At 40.9% G+C, this 14,089-nt stretch overlaps 1 long non-coding RNA gene across 1 annotated transcript; it reads left to right on the top strand.

The window, feature by feature from the left end:
• The first annotated feature begins 562 nt into the window (after window positions 1–562).
• Window positions 563–1,351, top strand: LOC143434301 (uncharacterized). Its single transcript, XR_013103700.1, has 2 exons — window positions 563–693; window positions 1,007–1,351. It is a non-coding gene; the product is annotated as an uncharacterized LOC143434301 (long non-coding RNA).
• Window positions 1,352–14,089: the final 12,738 nt, after the last annotated feature.

The following is a 14,089-nucleotide window of genomic DNA, read 5'->3' as shown; positions in this document are numbered from 1 at the left end:
GAGGAAATCCTCACTCCTGGGAGCATGCCCGCCTGCCGCACCCTCTTCAAGAAAGCTCTGTCACACTTTTCAGTGTGCATTTGCTGTGTTTACCACTCCTTGAAAGAGATTTTGGTCTGGTCTTATCACATGCTTCTCATTTATTCTCCCGGCTCATGTTTCGATTTCCTTCCATCTTGCTTCAGCCCCGTACTTTCTACTTTTCTGATCTCCTTGGTTTCCCATAAGAGCTTTTAAGTGCTTGCTTCTCCCTGCCCCCTAATCTCCAAGTCTCAAGCTAGATGGCATTTAGTGCCCACGTGTCTGGTTCTTCCCTCTGACAAGAAGATAAACAGAGCACATTTTCCAAGTTGCCCTCAGCTCCCTTGCCGTTCCTCCTAGGATTGGAATCTGAAACGCGATCCTCATCCATCATGCCTTCTCACAGCTGCCTTCCATGGCGAAGTGGTGAGCCACACATTTTCCTGCCAAAGAAACAGGTGCCTGCGCTGGAACACCCCCCCCCCCACGTCCCCTTCCCCCCACCACCACTCCCCCCCCGCCCCCCCCGCGTGCTCTTCATTTGCTAACGTTCAAAGGCTCAGACATGTCTAAAGCTTAGGAGAGAGGGTGTCTTGGGGATGCTTTGTAAATGGAAAACACTTTTGTTTCATCTTAAAGGCTTAGCGTTCACCAGCCATCAAGCCTTCCCAGGTATCACTGCTTTGTGATTTTGGTCGGGGGTGGATGCAGCTGAATGCTTCCTTCAAAATGCTCTGTTACTTTGAGTTACTTGGGGGCGGGGGGGGGGTGAGAATAATCTGCTTTCTACCCGAAATCCTGACAACGGGCACCTACCGTTGCCCTCCAGTGTGCCAGTTGTCAACAAAACTACAGGTGGCAGGTGATAGGATTCACAATGATCTTATTAAATGCTCAGCAGTATATGGAGAGCTAATTCTTCAACTGGCAGAAAAGACAGAGAAGAATGTTGATATATGCAGCTATGTATATGCTCTGTATTCAGCGCCAGTCTGAAGGCACCGTGAAAGCAAACGAAGGAGATCCCACTTGGGACACAGTCACCACAAAGATTATAAACATCTTTGCCCATGCCAGACGTTCCTTCGCAACAGGGCCACAGGAGACACCCCAGTGGAAAAGGCCGCTTGCCTTTGGCTCTAATTCGTGCAGGGCAATTAGCCTCAGGCTTCGGACTCCAGGGCATACTACTGGTCACCTTGCAACAGGTGTGCCCTTCTCCGGTGCTACCTGGTACCACAGGGCCCCTTAATGCTCCCTGATCCCCAGAACAATCAACCTAGTCTCCCGCCCCAAACAATAACATAATAAACTGTTTTTCTCCTGGTCACTTAGTAAACATTTGTGACTTCTTACAAACATACTTTGTGCTCATTTTTTAGGCTATAGAAGTAAAATAAATAATGGTGTGTCCTAGGACAAAAGATAGCTAATTTCTAATTCTGCTACTACTGGGCATTTGTCTTAGGATAGTTAGATCCCCGGACTGCTTTCTGTGACCTGCTTCAGATTCAACCTGGTTTGATTTGATAGACCTCTAAGACAGATTTTTTTCAATCTGAGATTACAAGTTCTCAGCTGGTTATAATATTAAGTTGTGGAATGGAATATGTACAAGGGCATTTCAAAGGACAAGATTAATGTTCTACAAACTTCTCTTGTGGCTTTGTGTATACCTAAGAATTGGTTGTTAGTATATTCTTTTATTATGGGTAAAAGTGCAAACGGTCTTTTAAAGTCCTACAAATATAAAGGGACAGAGAGTAGAATAACTCCCTGTTCATAGGCAGGGGATATTAATAGATGCTGACTGTTGATAGACTTAGGATTTCTTTTTAGGGCAATGGAAATGTTCTAAAATTAGGTAGTGGAGGTGGTGGTGGTGTACATCAGTAAATATACAAAAATTCATTATACATGTAAGATACGAGCCTTTTATGGAATATAAACTAATAAAGCTGTTTGAAAATATGACAAAAGGCTACTCAAGAGAGCCATTGATCTGCTTCAGGGCATGTGGATACTCTCCAAAAAATATAACATAAAATTTTAGGGGAAAGAAGTATATAGTTGGCTCTAATCAGATTCTCAAAAGGATCCAAGACTCATGAACATCTTTGAATTAGCTTGTATCATTGTACAGAATAATAGGTTTATTGTACCATCGCTGTGCTTGCCTGGACAACCTCTCCACTCATAGTGCTCCTTCCCTGGAGGATGTGGGGATCTAACCTCTGATTGGTGGTTTCCCCTGTATTGCCTTTCTCTTTCTCCAAACTGTTCAGGTCTTATAATCTCCTTTATATGCTTCTGAGATTCCTCCCATTTTCCTTAAGAATAGAATCCAATCTTCTACTTTATAACTCTTTTCCTTCACTGAGTCACAGAGAGGCAGGTTCTGATGTGCGCACCTTCTCACCCAACCCCTGAGCACTTTCCACTACACTTCTTAACACAACCCAGTCAACAGAATTCTGTTCTTTGGCACATGGTTTCTGCAACAGATGACGTCAAACTTAAAAGCAGCACATATTTTCCACAGCTGCTCGTTCCCTCTGGCTCCAGGTAGGGTCCCCCTTCGTTATTTATCTGCTTCTTACTTCCAGCTCTCATAGTAGAGGCGCGTGGTTGTACCAGTTCTTCCTCTATCTGCTTTGTTGTGATGCGCCCTGCATGTGCTCTCTGCCTTGGATCTGTGGATTCCAATGATGTGGTCATCAGTCCTCTCGCTGTCCTTCATTCTTTTTCCATTGAATTATTTCACAGATGCTGCATTATCTCCCCTTCAATCTACACAGTTTGCTGCCTTCCTCCCCATTTCATACCTTCAAAGTGAGTCTTACTAAAAGATCCATTTCCTCCTTTGATTGAATTATTTTGACACCTTTTGCTCTAAACAAAACAATTTCTAAATCTTTATATATAATTTTACGATCTAGCATATCTTTAACAGCAATACAACCACACTTCTCTGAAACTAATACAACAGATTGTACATCTCAAGAATATTTACCTTCATATGGGTCTTTATTTAATTTTATTTTTTTTCCAGACAGGTTTCTCTGTATAGCCCTGGCTGTCCTGGAACTCACTCTGTAGACCAGGCTGGCTTTAAACTCAGACATCAGCCTGCCTCTGCCTCTGGAGTACTGGGATTAAAGGCGTGCGCCACCACTGCCCAGCCTCAAGAGTATTTCTAAAAAGCCAACAACTCCATGATTGGCAGAAACAAAACAAAACACAGTGGTGAAAAGCAAACCTCTGGAAGTGGTTCAGCTAATACCTATCTTGTCTCAGGAAGCCTTTAGAAGCATCTTTCCCACTTTTAAAATTAGGCGAGTAGTGCTTATTGGTTCTCGGTGTTGAGTGCATAAAATAATGGACACTTGAGGACTCGGTGATAGTGCCAAACAACTGTCCCCCTTTGGCTTTGTATCACCATTGGCTCCCCACAAACCTGTAAATCTCATCTTTGTCTTCACTCGCTCATGCTCACCTTTTACTACTTAACGTCCATCACGCGTACTGATATTAAATAAATTAATTTCATCATGTCAATTGCATTGAGTCAATAGAAAAAACCACTAAGTGTTCACCCCTTGGTACATGATACTTTTGTCTTACCCTCTTTACGGCAGGCTGAAAGAGCTCTCCTGTGGTAAACTGGACATGGTAGAATGGTAGTACATACTATAATCCTAGCACTCAGACAGGAAAAACTCAAGTTAGCCATAGTTGGACCTTGCCTGAAAGGGAAGGGGAGGGAGGAAGAGGGAGAGAAAAGGAGAGAAGATATCTCATGAATTTTAGAATGCTAGAGTCTAATCTCAGAGCCAATCCAAACAATGGAAGCTTTGTGCTTCATTACAAGTTAGAGAGCTGTCTCATATCCATTCACACCAGTTGTTATGGTGATTGCCTCTGGGTACCACAGACACATTCCAGCTCAAGATCTATTTTTATATGACCATTCTGAGGATCTGCAGACACCTGTCTCATTTAGCAGCTAGAATATTTAAGCACCAAGATCCATTTAAAATAACAGATAAGTCAGCCATGATGGTATATATTAAGCCAGGAATTCTATTACTGAAGACTGGGTTTTCCTCTCTTTCAACAATGTCTTTGTAGTACTGTATCCAAAGCCAGGAAAACACAACCTGACTCTAAACAAAATCAGATGCAGGAAAATGTAGGTTTGCCTAATCATAAAAGAAATCTCCTGCTCTTCTGTTACTGCTCCATAATTTAGGAAAGAGAAGATGTGGGAAGCTGAGTGTGTGTTACATGCCTGCAGTCCACGTATTCAAGAGGCTGAGGCAGAAGGATGGGGATGTCAAGGTCAACTAGGGCTATATAACCAGATCATTTCTCAAGAAAAACAGTGGATCTAGGGAAGGAAGAAAGGATCAGTGAAGATACTGAGGCCAAATATGATCGGAGTACTTTATATGTACATATGGAAACATCAAAATTCATGTGCAGTATACACCAGTAAGATTTTCCGCCGGGCGGTGGTGGCGCACGCCTTTAATCCCAGCACTTGGGAGGCAGAGGCAGGTGGATTTCTAAGTTCGAGGCCAGCCTGGTCTACAGAGTGAGTTCCAGGACAGCCAGGGCTATACAGAGAAACCCTGTCTCAAAAAACCAAAAAAAAAAAAAAAAAAAAAAAGATTTTTCACAGTTTTTGTTGCTGTTGTTGTTGTTGTTGCTTCAAACAGGCTGTGTCCCAAGGGGGCCTGGAACTCACTATGAAGCCCAGCTCTGCTGCAACTTGAATCAATCTGTCTGTCTCCACTGCCCAAGTGCTGGGGTCATGGGCATAAACAACCCAATCCAGCCAAGAAAGAACATTTTTCATATTTAAAAAACTGGACTCTGCCTCTTTTTATTTCGAGTTATACAGCTTGAAAGCCAATTTAAATCACCCAACTGAGTCAGTGTACGTTTTATGCTTTCCTCCTGCTGGAAATTAAGCACTGATTTGCTTTGCTTTGATTGCAGTGGTTTCTTTACTGCCTAATAGAACACGCCACATCTTTCAGACTCTTGACTTTTTCCATGTTCTTCAATCCATAGTCTTGATTGATTCTAGATGTCTCTCATAATTTGGCCTGAATCTAGACATAAATTCCTCTTTTATTATGTGTGTCTTTATGTGTGTGATGTAAGTGTGTGTGCATGTGTGCATCCGTGTATACAGACAACAGTATACATGCAAGCATGTGCATATGGAGATCAGAAATTGATGTTCAGTAGCTTCCTCACTTTCTACCTTAGGTGTATGGGGGTTGGGGGGCAGGGTTTTTTTTTCTTTTTTGACAGAATCTCTCACTGAGTCTGGAACTTGATGGTTAGCCTAGACTATTTGTCAGCTACCCCCAGGGCTCCTCCTCTGTCTGCAAACCCACATTTCGATTACAGGTATACACTGCTGCACCTGGATTCTTACTTATATGGATGCTGGGTCTCCAGCCGTCTTCTTGTTTGTGTGGCAAGCACTTTATTGACTGAGCCATCTTCCCAGCCACCATCACCCTTTTAATAAGATATTTGACTTTGAAAGGGTTTGGTATACAGGCTTCTCTGTCCTTTAGCAAATTTCTCTTGTCAAGGATTAGATGACAAAGAGGTCTGGGAAGTCGTGAAATAAGATGCCCAGGCTACAGGAAGACCAGGTGAAGGGACACCAGTTACCTAAAAGAGGATGAGTAGACTAATCAACACAGCTGTGTGTGAAGCTTCACTATGTAGGCAATCAAACAAAGGGATTGGGGGCTTTTGGTTTTTGAGACAGGGTCTCCCTATGTAGCAAAGTCTGGCCCAGAAGTAGACATCTTCCTGCTTCTGCCTCCTAAATGCTAGGGTTATAGGTATACAACACCAGCATAGCTTAATATATATGTTGGAAACATGCTATTATAGGGTTTGTGTATTAAGAGAACCTTAAAAATAAAATAATATAACATCACGGATTTATTACACGAATGCCTTATTGTGAGTCCTTCATGCGACATAAAAATGAATTGATCTTCCAGAGTGAAAACAGAATTGTTAGTTGGATGAATAATTCAGTGGAAGCAAGGAATGTCAGTGTTTGACTTAGCAGTGATACATTCGCAAAGGCAGGGGAAATTTATCTGTTGCCTGTAAGATTTCCTAGGTTCTACTGGAGAAAACTCACCTACCAGACAGAATGAACATTTAGCACCTTATTCCTAAAAAATTACTTAAAAATTCAGCAACAGCTTATTAAATAATTTGCATTCACTAGCTAAATACAAACATACTTTAAAAAAAAAAAAGCTATCTTCCTTACGATTAAATTTCCTTACAATTAAATACAATATAGGTGCTGGCAGAGTGATCTCTTAATGCAAGCAGGTCCAGAAATCAGATAGTTAATAGTACATCTTCAACATGTTGAATTATCTTCTATATGAACAGGTTCTGTATTGTGTTTTTAAAAAATTGAAACTTTGTTATTTTTGTTTTCCTCCCAAAACTGGTGATTCCATCCTGACAATGTTTCTAACTGTGAATGCCTCACATAACATATGATAATTACTGGTAGAAAGCCTATAGGTTATATCTGGGAATTATAGAAACAAAACCAGATAATCAGAGTAAATTCGAACGTGCTTGTTAACACTGGCCTATTAGCACATTGGGTCTCTACCTTCTTGTTCCATTTCTCAATGTCATGAAGATTGTGTTTGTTTTCAAGTCTTCATCATTATCCTGCAGTTTATACTGCAAGCTAAACATGACTCCCAGCACCCTCAGTTACGAACCATATGCAGCCTTTGCTCATCTACATTTACCTGTCTCTCGTGTCCACATAAATCCACCATCTTCTATGATCCTATGTTCTGATGACTCTCGTCAGAATAATGAAGTCAGCTGTTGGGCATTGAGCTGCTGGAAGCACTTGGCGAACGCATGTAAAGCGGGCCTCCTTAACTTACATCTATTTCTTTCCTTATCTGTATTCATTTAGCAGCTGAGGAAACTGCATGAGGAGAGAATTAAGGGCGGTGGTCACGAATGTCCCGAGGCAAACTCATTAAATCACGACATTTCTTACCCATTTGCTAACTGCTTTCATTCTTGAAGGTCAAGTAGAGATCAACATAAATGGATGATGTAACTTGGATGAAATGTGTGAGAATCTGAAATGATGCTATATAAATGATGCCAATGCAAACTCTATGATAGAAATGTGAGCATTAGCCACGGACAGCGGATGAACGCTCTGCCTCTAGAACTAACCAAGAGAAACGTGAGGCAGAGGCTCTCTTGAGATGCTTCCGTGTCTGTGTGGCAGCTGGTAGAAAAGGCCATGGTGAGATGCACCCTGAATAAGTGAGACAGATGCAGGGGGGCACCTCGGAGGAGTTGGGGGTGGGTGGTGGGAGTGGAGTGGGATTGCATAGACTTAACAGGCAGAACGAGAACAGCAGAGCTAGGCATGATTTTTGAAAGCCTCTAAGTTCAGCATTTGAGAGTCTGAGACAGGAGGATTGTGAGGTTAAGGCCAGTCTGGGCTGCACAGTAAAATCCTATCTCAGAAAAAAAAAAAATAATAATGAAGAAGAATGGGTTCTCAGAGAAGATACTCAGTGTATTACAGGAACTGCCTATGCCTGTGTTTTTGTTCTACAGTGCAATCTGGGTCTTTTTTGTACTGGTTGAATTTGTACCATATCTTATAACCTGAGCAAAGTGAATATTCTCACAGTGTCAAAGTTTTCTCCAAATGCTCAGGCATTGGTAAATAGAATTTGCAAAACAAACACACAGAAAAAAAAAATTACTTTAGCGACGATTTGCAGACTTGCTCATCACTTAACATTTTCTGGGGTAACTTTGGGTTATAATTACTGGTTCTATATTTAAATTCTCATCAACTATAAAATAATTATACTCAACCCAAATACCCATTTCAGAGAAATAATTCTCAGTTACAACTGATGTGTTTATAAAAAGATAGAGAGATAAAGAGAATATGTTCTATGGGTGTGTGTGGTGAGGTATGGGGGAAGGGGGTGTTTCAGCGGGCCCATACGGAGGCATCTCTTCCCCCCTGAGGGACCAGTCATACACTGGTATAGTATAGAAAAGAGTTTATTCAGGGCATGGGGAGGGAAGCCAGGAGGGTAGTAGAGGCAGAGAGAGGCAGAAAGAGGCAGAGAGAGGCAGAGAGAGAAAGAGAGAGTAGAGAAGCAGAGGAGTAGAGGCCAGCCATGAGCCTCTCCTCATGGAGAGAGGAAGAAGGAAAGGGGGAAGGGAGAAGGAGTGAGGGAACAGAGGGATCAAGAGAGCAATAGCAAGAGATCAAGAGAGAGAGGGGAGGGGGCAAGCAGCTCCTTTTATAGTGGGCCAGGCCTACCTGGCTGTTACCAGCTAACTGTGGGGGTGGAGTTTAGACAGAATGCTAACAACAACTTTTTTAAACAACTTTTTACAAATTTTAACATCAATAAAATGTCCCCATATGTCCTACAGCCTGAATATTAATAACTACCATAGAACAACAGTGCTCTATTCCTGAGCTGCAACTTGGCCTTACTAAAGCCATCCAGGCCTTGATCTTGCTCTGAGAATCAAAAGTACTTGACTAAGAACTCAGTAAGTAAGTACCTTCAATAGCCATTTACTTTGTAACCTTAGCATGCTGTAACTCACAGGGAACCACTACAGAGATCTTTTAGTTTAAGCTTCCTTAGGGTACAAGTGAGACAGAGATGCACATTGATTCTCTATAGAAATAATGCTACAAACTAAACTTGGAGGCAGGTATAGAATCCAGATCTCACAATGCCTGGTTCCCTCCTTTCTGAGGTGTCACATTTAGCCCATAGAAATCATAATTTTAAAAATAGTTGAGTGCAGGCTGGAGAGATCAGCCAGTGGTTCTGAGCACTAGGATGCTCCTCCAGAGGATGTAGGTTCAGTTTCAAGCTCACAACCATCGTAACTGTAGCCTGAGAAGATTCAATGTCCTCTTCTTGCCTTAACAGGCACAGGACATACTTGCAAGTAAAACACCCATAACGATAACATAAAAATGAGTAAAGTGAAAAAGATAATTTGGCACTAAAATATTGGAAGAAATTCTCAGATGATGATGATGATGATGCATTCTATTTTTCTGTTCAGTGTTGGTAGAATATAGTCAGAGAACAGAGAAAGGATTCAGGAAACACGCTAGTACAATTATACCATGCTGGTTATGTGTTTGCAAACTTAGGAGAAATGCTGAGACGTTGGTTGTTGACTATAAATTATATTTGAAAGAATTATCTTTTCTAAGGGCTGGAGAAATGACTCAGGCTATAAAGTATTTGCTAAGCAAGCATGAGGACCCAAGTTCAGATCCCCAGCATCCATGTAAAAAAGTACCACCACCGCAGTATACATCTGAAATCAGCACTGGGAAGTTAGATAGGAGGATCCTAGGGGCCTGCAGGCCAGGAGTCCAGTGGAATCAGGAAGGTCCAGGCCCAGTGAGAGACTGTGTCCCAAATATTAGTGTGGAGTGTGATTGGGGATTACATCTCACATAAGCTCCAACGTGCATATACATGTGAACACATATGGACATATGTCACATAGTACACACAAAGTAGAAAATGCTTTCCCAAGCAATAGCAGACAATTTAGAATCAGATTTTGCTATACTGTGGAGGTCCTGGACAGTAGTTCATCAGTGCCATAGTTGATTTTCCTAGAGAGGGGAAATGACCAATATTTAAGAATTTGCACTGTCAGGGACTGGTCTGCCTCTCTTTTCACAGGGTGCCCTTTCCCCACCCCTCAGCTGGAGAATCAGATCAGCATCTTCCTGTCCTCCTCAGCCATCATCAGAGAAGCTTTCTCCTGACTGGGAACCAGTACAGAGATCCACAAAGGGACAACGCGCAAAGAGTGAGAGCTCGGCATCCTCAGTCTGAAATGGGTCGTCTCGATCAGATCTCACCAGAGGTCAGAGGACACTGAAGAAGAGGAGATGGAAGGAGTCTAAGAGCCAGAGAGACACCAAGGAAAGAAGGCCTTCTGGATCCATCAGCACTAACAAAGCATGCACATGGCCTGCATGGAGCTAAGCCACATGGCCCCCAGTGCTGACCCACCTCTCCAGCCTGCGCTCAACTATTTTTAAAATTATGATTTCTATGGGCTAAATGTGATACCTCAGAAAGGAGGGAACCAGGCATTGTGAGATCTGGATTCTATACCTGCCTCCAAGTTTAGTTTGTAGCATTATTTCTATAGAGAATCAATGTGCATCTCTGTCTCACTTGTACCCTAAGGAAGCTTAAACTAAAAGATCTCTGTAGTGGTTCCCTGTGAGTTACAGCATGCTAAAGTTACAAAGCAAATATTGAAGTTATTTACTTAGGTCTTACTAAGAACTAAGTACTTTTGATTCTTAGAGCAAGATCAAGACCTAGATGGCTTAGTAACGCTGGGCTGCAGCTCAGAAATAGAGCATTGTTGTTCTGTGGTACTTATTAATATTGAGGCGGTAGTATCTATGTTAAAATTTTAGTGGCAATTTGAAGTTAAACTTTATTGATAGTTTTTTTTTTCTTTTTCCTTTTTTTTTCAAGACAGGGTTTCTCCGTGTAGCCCTGGCTGTCCTGGAACTCACTCTGTAGACCAGGCTGGCCTCAAACTCAGAAATCCGCCTGTCTCTGCCTCCCAAGTTCTGGGATTAAAGGCGTGTGCCGCCACCACCCAGCAAATTTATTGATGTTAAAAGTTGTAACTGGCAGGGCAGTGGTGGCGCACGCCTTTGATCCCAGCACTTGGGAGGCAGAGACAGGCGGATTTCTGAGTTAGAGGCCAGCCTGGTCTACAGAGTGAGTTCCAGAACAGCCAGGGCTACACGGAGAAACCCTGTCTCGAAAACAAACAAACAAAACAAAAAAAAAAGTTGTAATTGAGAATCATCTCTCAGAAATGGGTATTTGGGTTGAGTATATTTCATACGTGATGAGAATTTAAGTACTGAACCAAAATTATAACCCAAAATTACACATGGAAGCTATCTCCAATTGATAACCACTTGCAAAAGAAAAAGTAGATTTCTCCAGCCAAGTTTCACTAGTTATACAAACCACTCCTAAGGACAGACCCCATACTCTGTAGTACGTAGCTAACAGAAAACAAACTCAGAGGTATTTTTGGAGTTTCCTTCTCAATCCTTTGTCTGATCATTATGTTTTTATAGAGCTTTTGCATATATGTTACTTGCATATATATTATGTTTTTCTGGGGTTTGGATGGTGTGAACGTGTGTCTATGTCTCTGCTTCTATAAGTGCTTCTGCTTTTTCTTTGTTTTTTTTTTCTGTTTGTTTTGTCCTATATCAGTCTGTTTGGTTTTATTTTATCGTATTTTATTATTATTATTTAGACTCTTATTTGTATTTTTTTTTTGTTTGTTTGTTTTTTTTTTTTTTTTTTTTTTTTTTTTTGTTTTTTTGAGACAGAGTTTCTCTGTGTAGTCCTGGCTGTCCTGGAACTCACTCTGTAGACCAGGCTGGCCTCGAACTCAGAAATCTGAGTGCTGGGATTAAAGGCCACCACCGCTGGGCTCTTATTTGTATTCTAATGAAAGAGAAAAAAAAGAGTGGGGTGGGGAAGTAGTGAAGCTCTGGGAGGAGTTGGGGGAAGGGAAGCTGTAATCAGAATATATCATATGAGAAAAATATATTTTCAATTAAAATATTAAATTTTAATTTTAAAAGGGTGTCACTTTTACTCCAGGCCTAGATGACAATGACTGTGGTGTTCATACCTTATTACAGTGGCCAATGGGACAAACATGCTTTGTTGTTGATAGCCTTCTAAATTTTATTTTATAAACTATAATTACAAACAATCTTGCCTAATACTCCCAAAAATTTAAACTTTGAAATGAAGAACTTTTATCTTACATCCAACCTATAAAATGGTTTAAAAATTATAGTTTGAACTGTCTGCTTTGATTAAATGTGTATTTAATTCACCATTTAGGTTTTGACAAAGGTAAGAATATAAGCAATAGTTGAATATTTATTTTACCTAAGAATTGTGTGTGTGTATGTGTGTGTGTGTGTGATGAAATTTATTTCAAAGATTGTTCCATGGAGAAATATAAAAATAAAAAAAGGTGCTATTTTTGTCATAGAAGAAAATGGCTATATAATCTTAAACAGATGCAACATTTATGGGCTCATAACTCAATATATCAGAAACAATTGGAGAAGTTAGAATGCAAAAGTCAGACATTTATTCTCTTTATAAAATAATCCAAATTAATTTTTTTTTGTTTGCTTGATTGTTTTGCTTCTTCAAAACAGAATCTCACTTCATGCCCCTGGCTGTCTTGGAACTTACTATGTAGACCAGGCAGGCCTGGAACTCACAGAGATCTGCCTGCCTCTGCTTTCTTAGAAGAGGGACTGAAGGTGTGCACTCCACACTCGGCACCCAAATTAATTTTTTAATTAGATTTTTTTTGTCTCTATCAAAGTTAGTATCTTTTCATTCCTGTTTAAAAAAAATTGTATTTGGAGGAGCACAAATTTCTTTTGTCATCTTTGGATCCATTTTTCATTTTTCCTCTCAGATTTAGATAGATCAAATAAATGAGGCCTATATGTGAAAACCTCCAGCAGGGACTAGCTTACCAATATGTTTTGTACTTTGAAGAATATTTTCATAGCTGGGCACAGTGCTATATATACACAGTGCTATATATACACAGTGCTATATGCACACACATGCATGGATAGCTAGAGCTACATAGTAAGACTTGACCTCAAATTTTAAATAGTTTTATATTTCTACTGAAATTCATCATGCTACTGAAGGCGCAGGACAGCCACTCAATTTCCACAGTGAAGGTGGTCCAATGTCTCTCGTGGATTTTTATTTTGGAGTGTACCTAGTGAGGATGAATTAACCTTATTACCTAACCCACTATTCCTTTATTGGATGATTCACGGTTGTTCAGGGCTGGGGGGGGGGGGGGAACATGGGGATAACGTCTCATACCAAAGTTCAGAGGTAATAGGTAATATTACTTACTGCCACTGATCTGATGATCCAGAACTGAGTTACTGGGCCATACTCAGCTGCTGAGGATGCTAAGAAACAGCCTTGATTCGGGGCGGCTGCGTATATTAGTAATCAAATCAGTTGTGCCTTGGCTAATCTCAGCTGGACCCTCACCCAGGTTAATGGAGTTTTTAGCTACTCAGTTGTACAACCTGCAAAGAAGAAAGGAACCCGGGTCAAGGACAGTAAGGGAGAAAAGCACACTGTCTCTAAGCAGAAGGTAACATGGATTTTTACAAGAGGGCATGTTTACTACATATGTTAGAAGTGAGGAGGCTAACACACATAGATGTCACTCTAGGCAAGTTTCTTATTTATCACATACTCAGATCAAATCCTTGTTTTGTTTTGTTTTGTTTTGAGTGACTCTGGATTCTCACAATACTATGAAGTGTTACATTAAAGAGGGCCCTGACCCAAACTTGGCTTTGTTTGGAAATTCTAAAAGGCAGCCAGCTTTTATCCTGCCAGAATGTCTCAAGGTGCTTCACAAAAGATGTCCAGTCCAGTTCCTTACCAACTGTAATGCAATCTGTAGCCTGAGATAAGGATTGAGAGCAGAAGGAAACAAGTGACTCAATAGAGTGTGGCTTCTATTTCTGATAAGGGTGTAAGGGAATTGTCTGCCTTCAATCTATCTACTTCCTATGTGGACATACACAAAGAATGTGGGCGTGGTCCAGAATACAGAAGATGCTATTTTCATGCTTGGCTAACTTTGTGTGTGTGCTTTGAAACTGTTCACTGCCGTCTGTTTTTTTTTTTTTTTTTTTTTTTAAGTAACAAAAAATTTAAATAATAAAAGATAATCCTATTTTTGCTAAAATTCATTCCTGAGTCTGCAGCCTCTAAAATCCTATCTATACGTATCATATGAAGCATGAGCTAAGTGCCTTTAAATGAACAGCCCCACCCCTTTTGGAGTTTGAGAAATCAAACCCAGGGCCTTGTGGTAC

This window comes from Arvicanthis niloticus, chromosome 14, assembly GCF_011762505.2.
Source record: "Arvicanthis niloticus isolate mArvNil1 chromosome 14, mArvNil1.pat.X, whole genome shotgun sequence".
Lineage (NCBI taxonomy): Eukaryota > Metazoa > Chordata > Mammalia > Rodentia > Muridae > Arvicanthis > Arvicanthis niloticus.
This window is presented reverse-complemented; position numbering and strand designations above follow the sequence as displayed.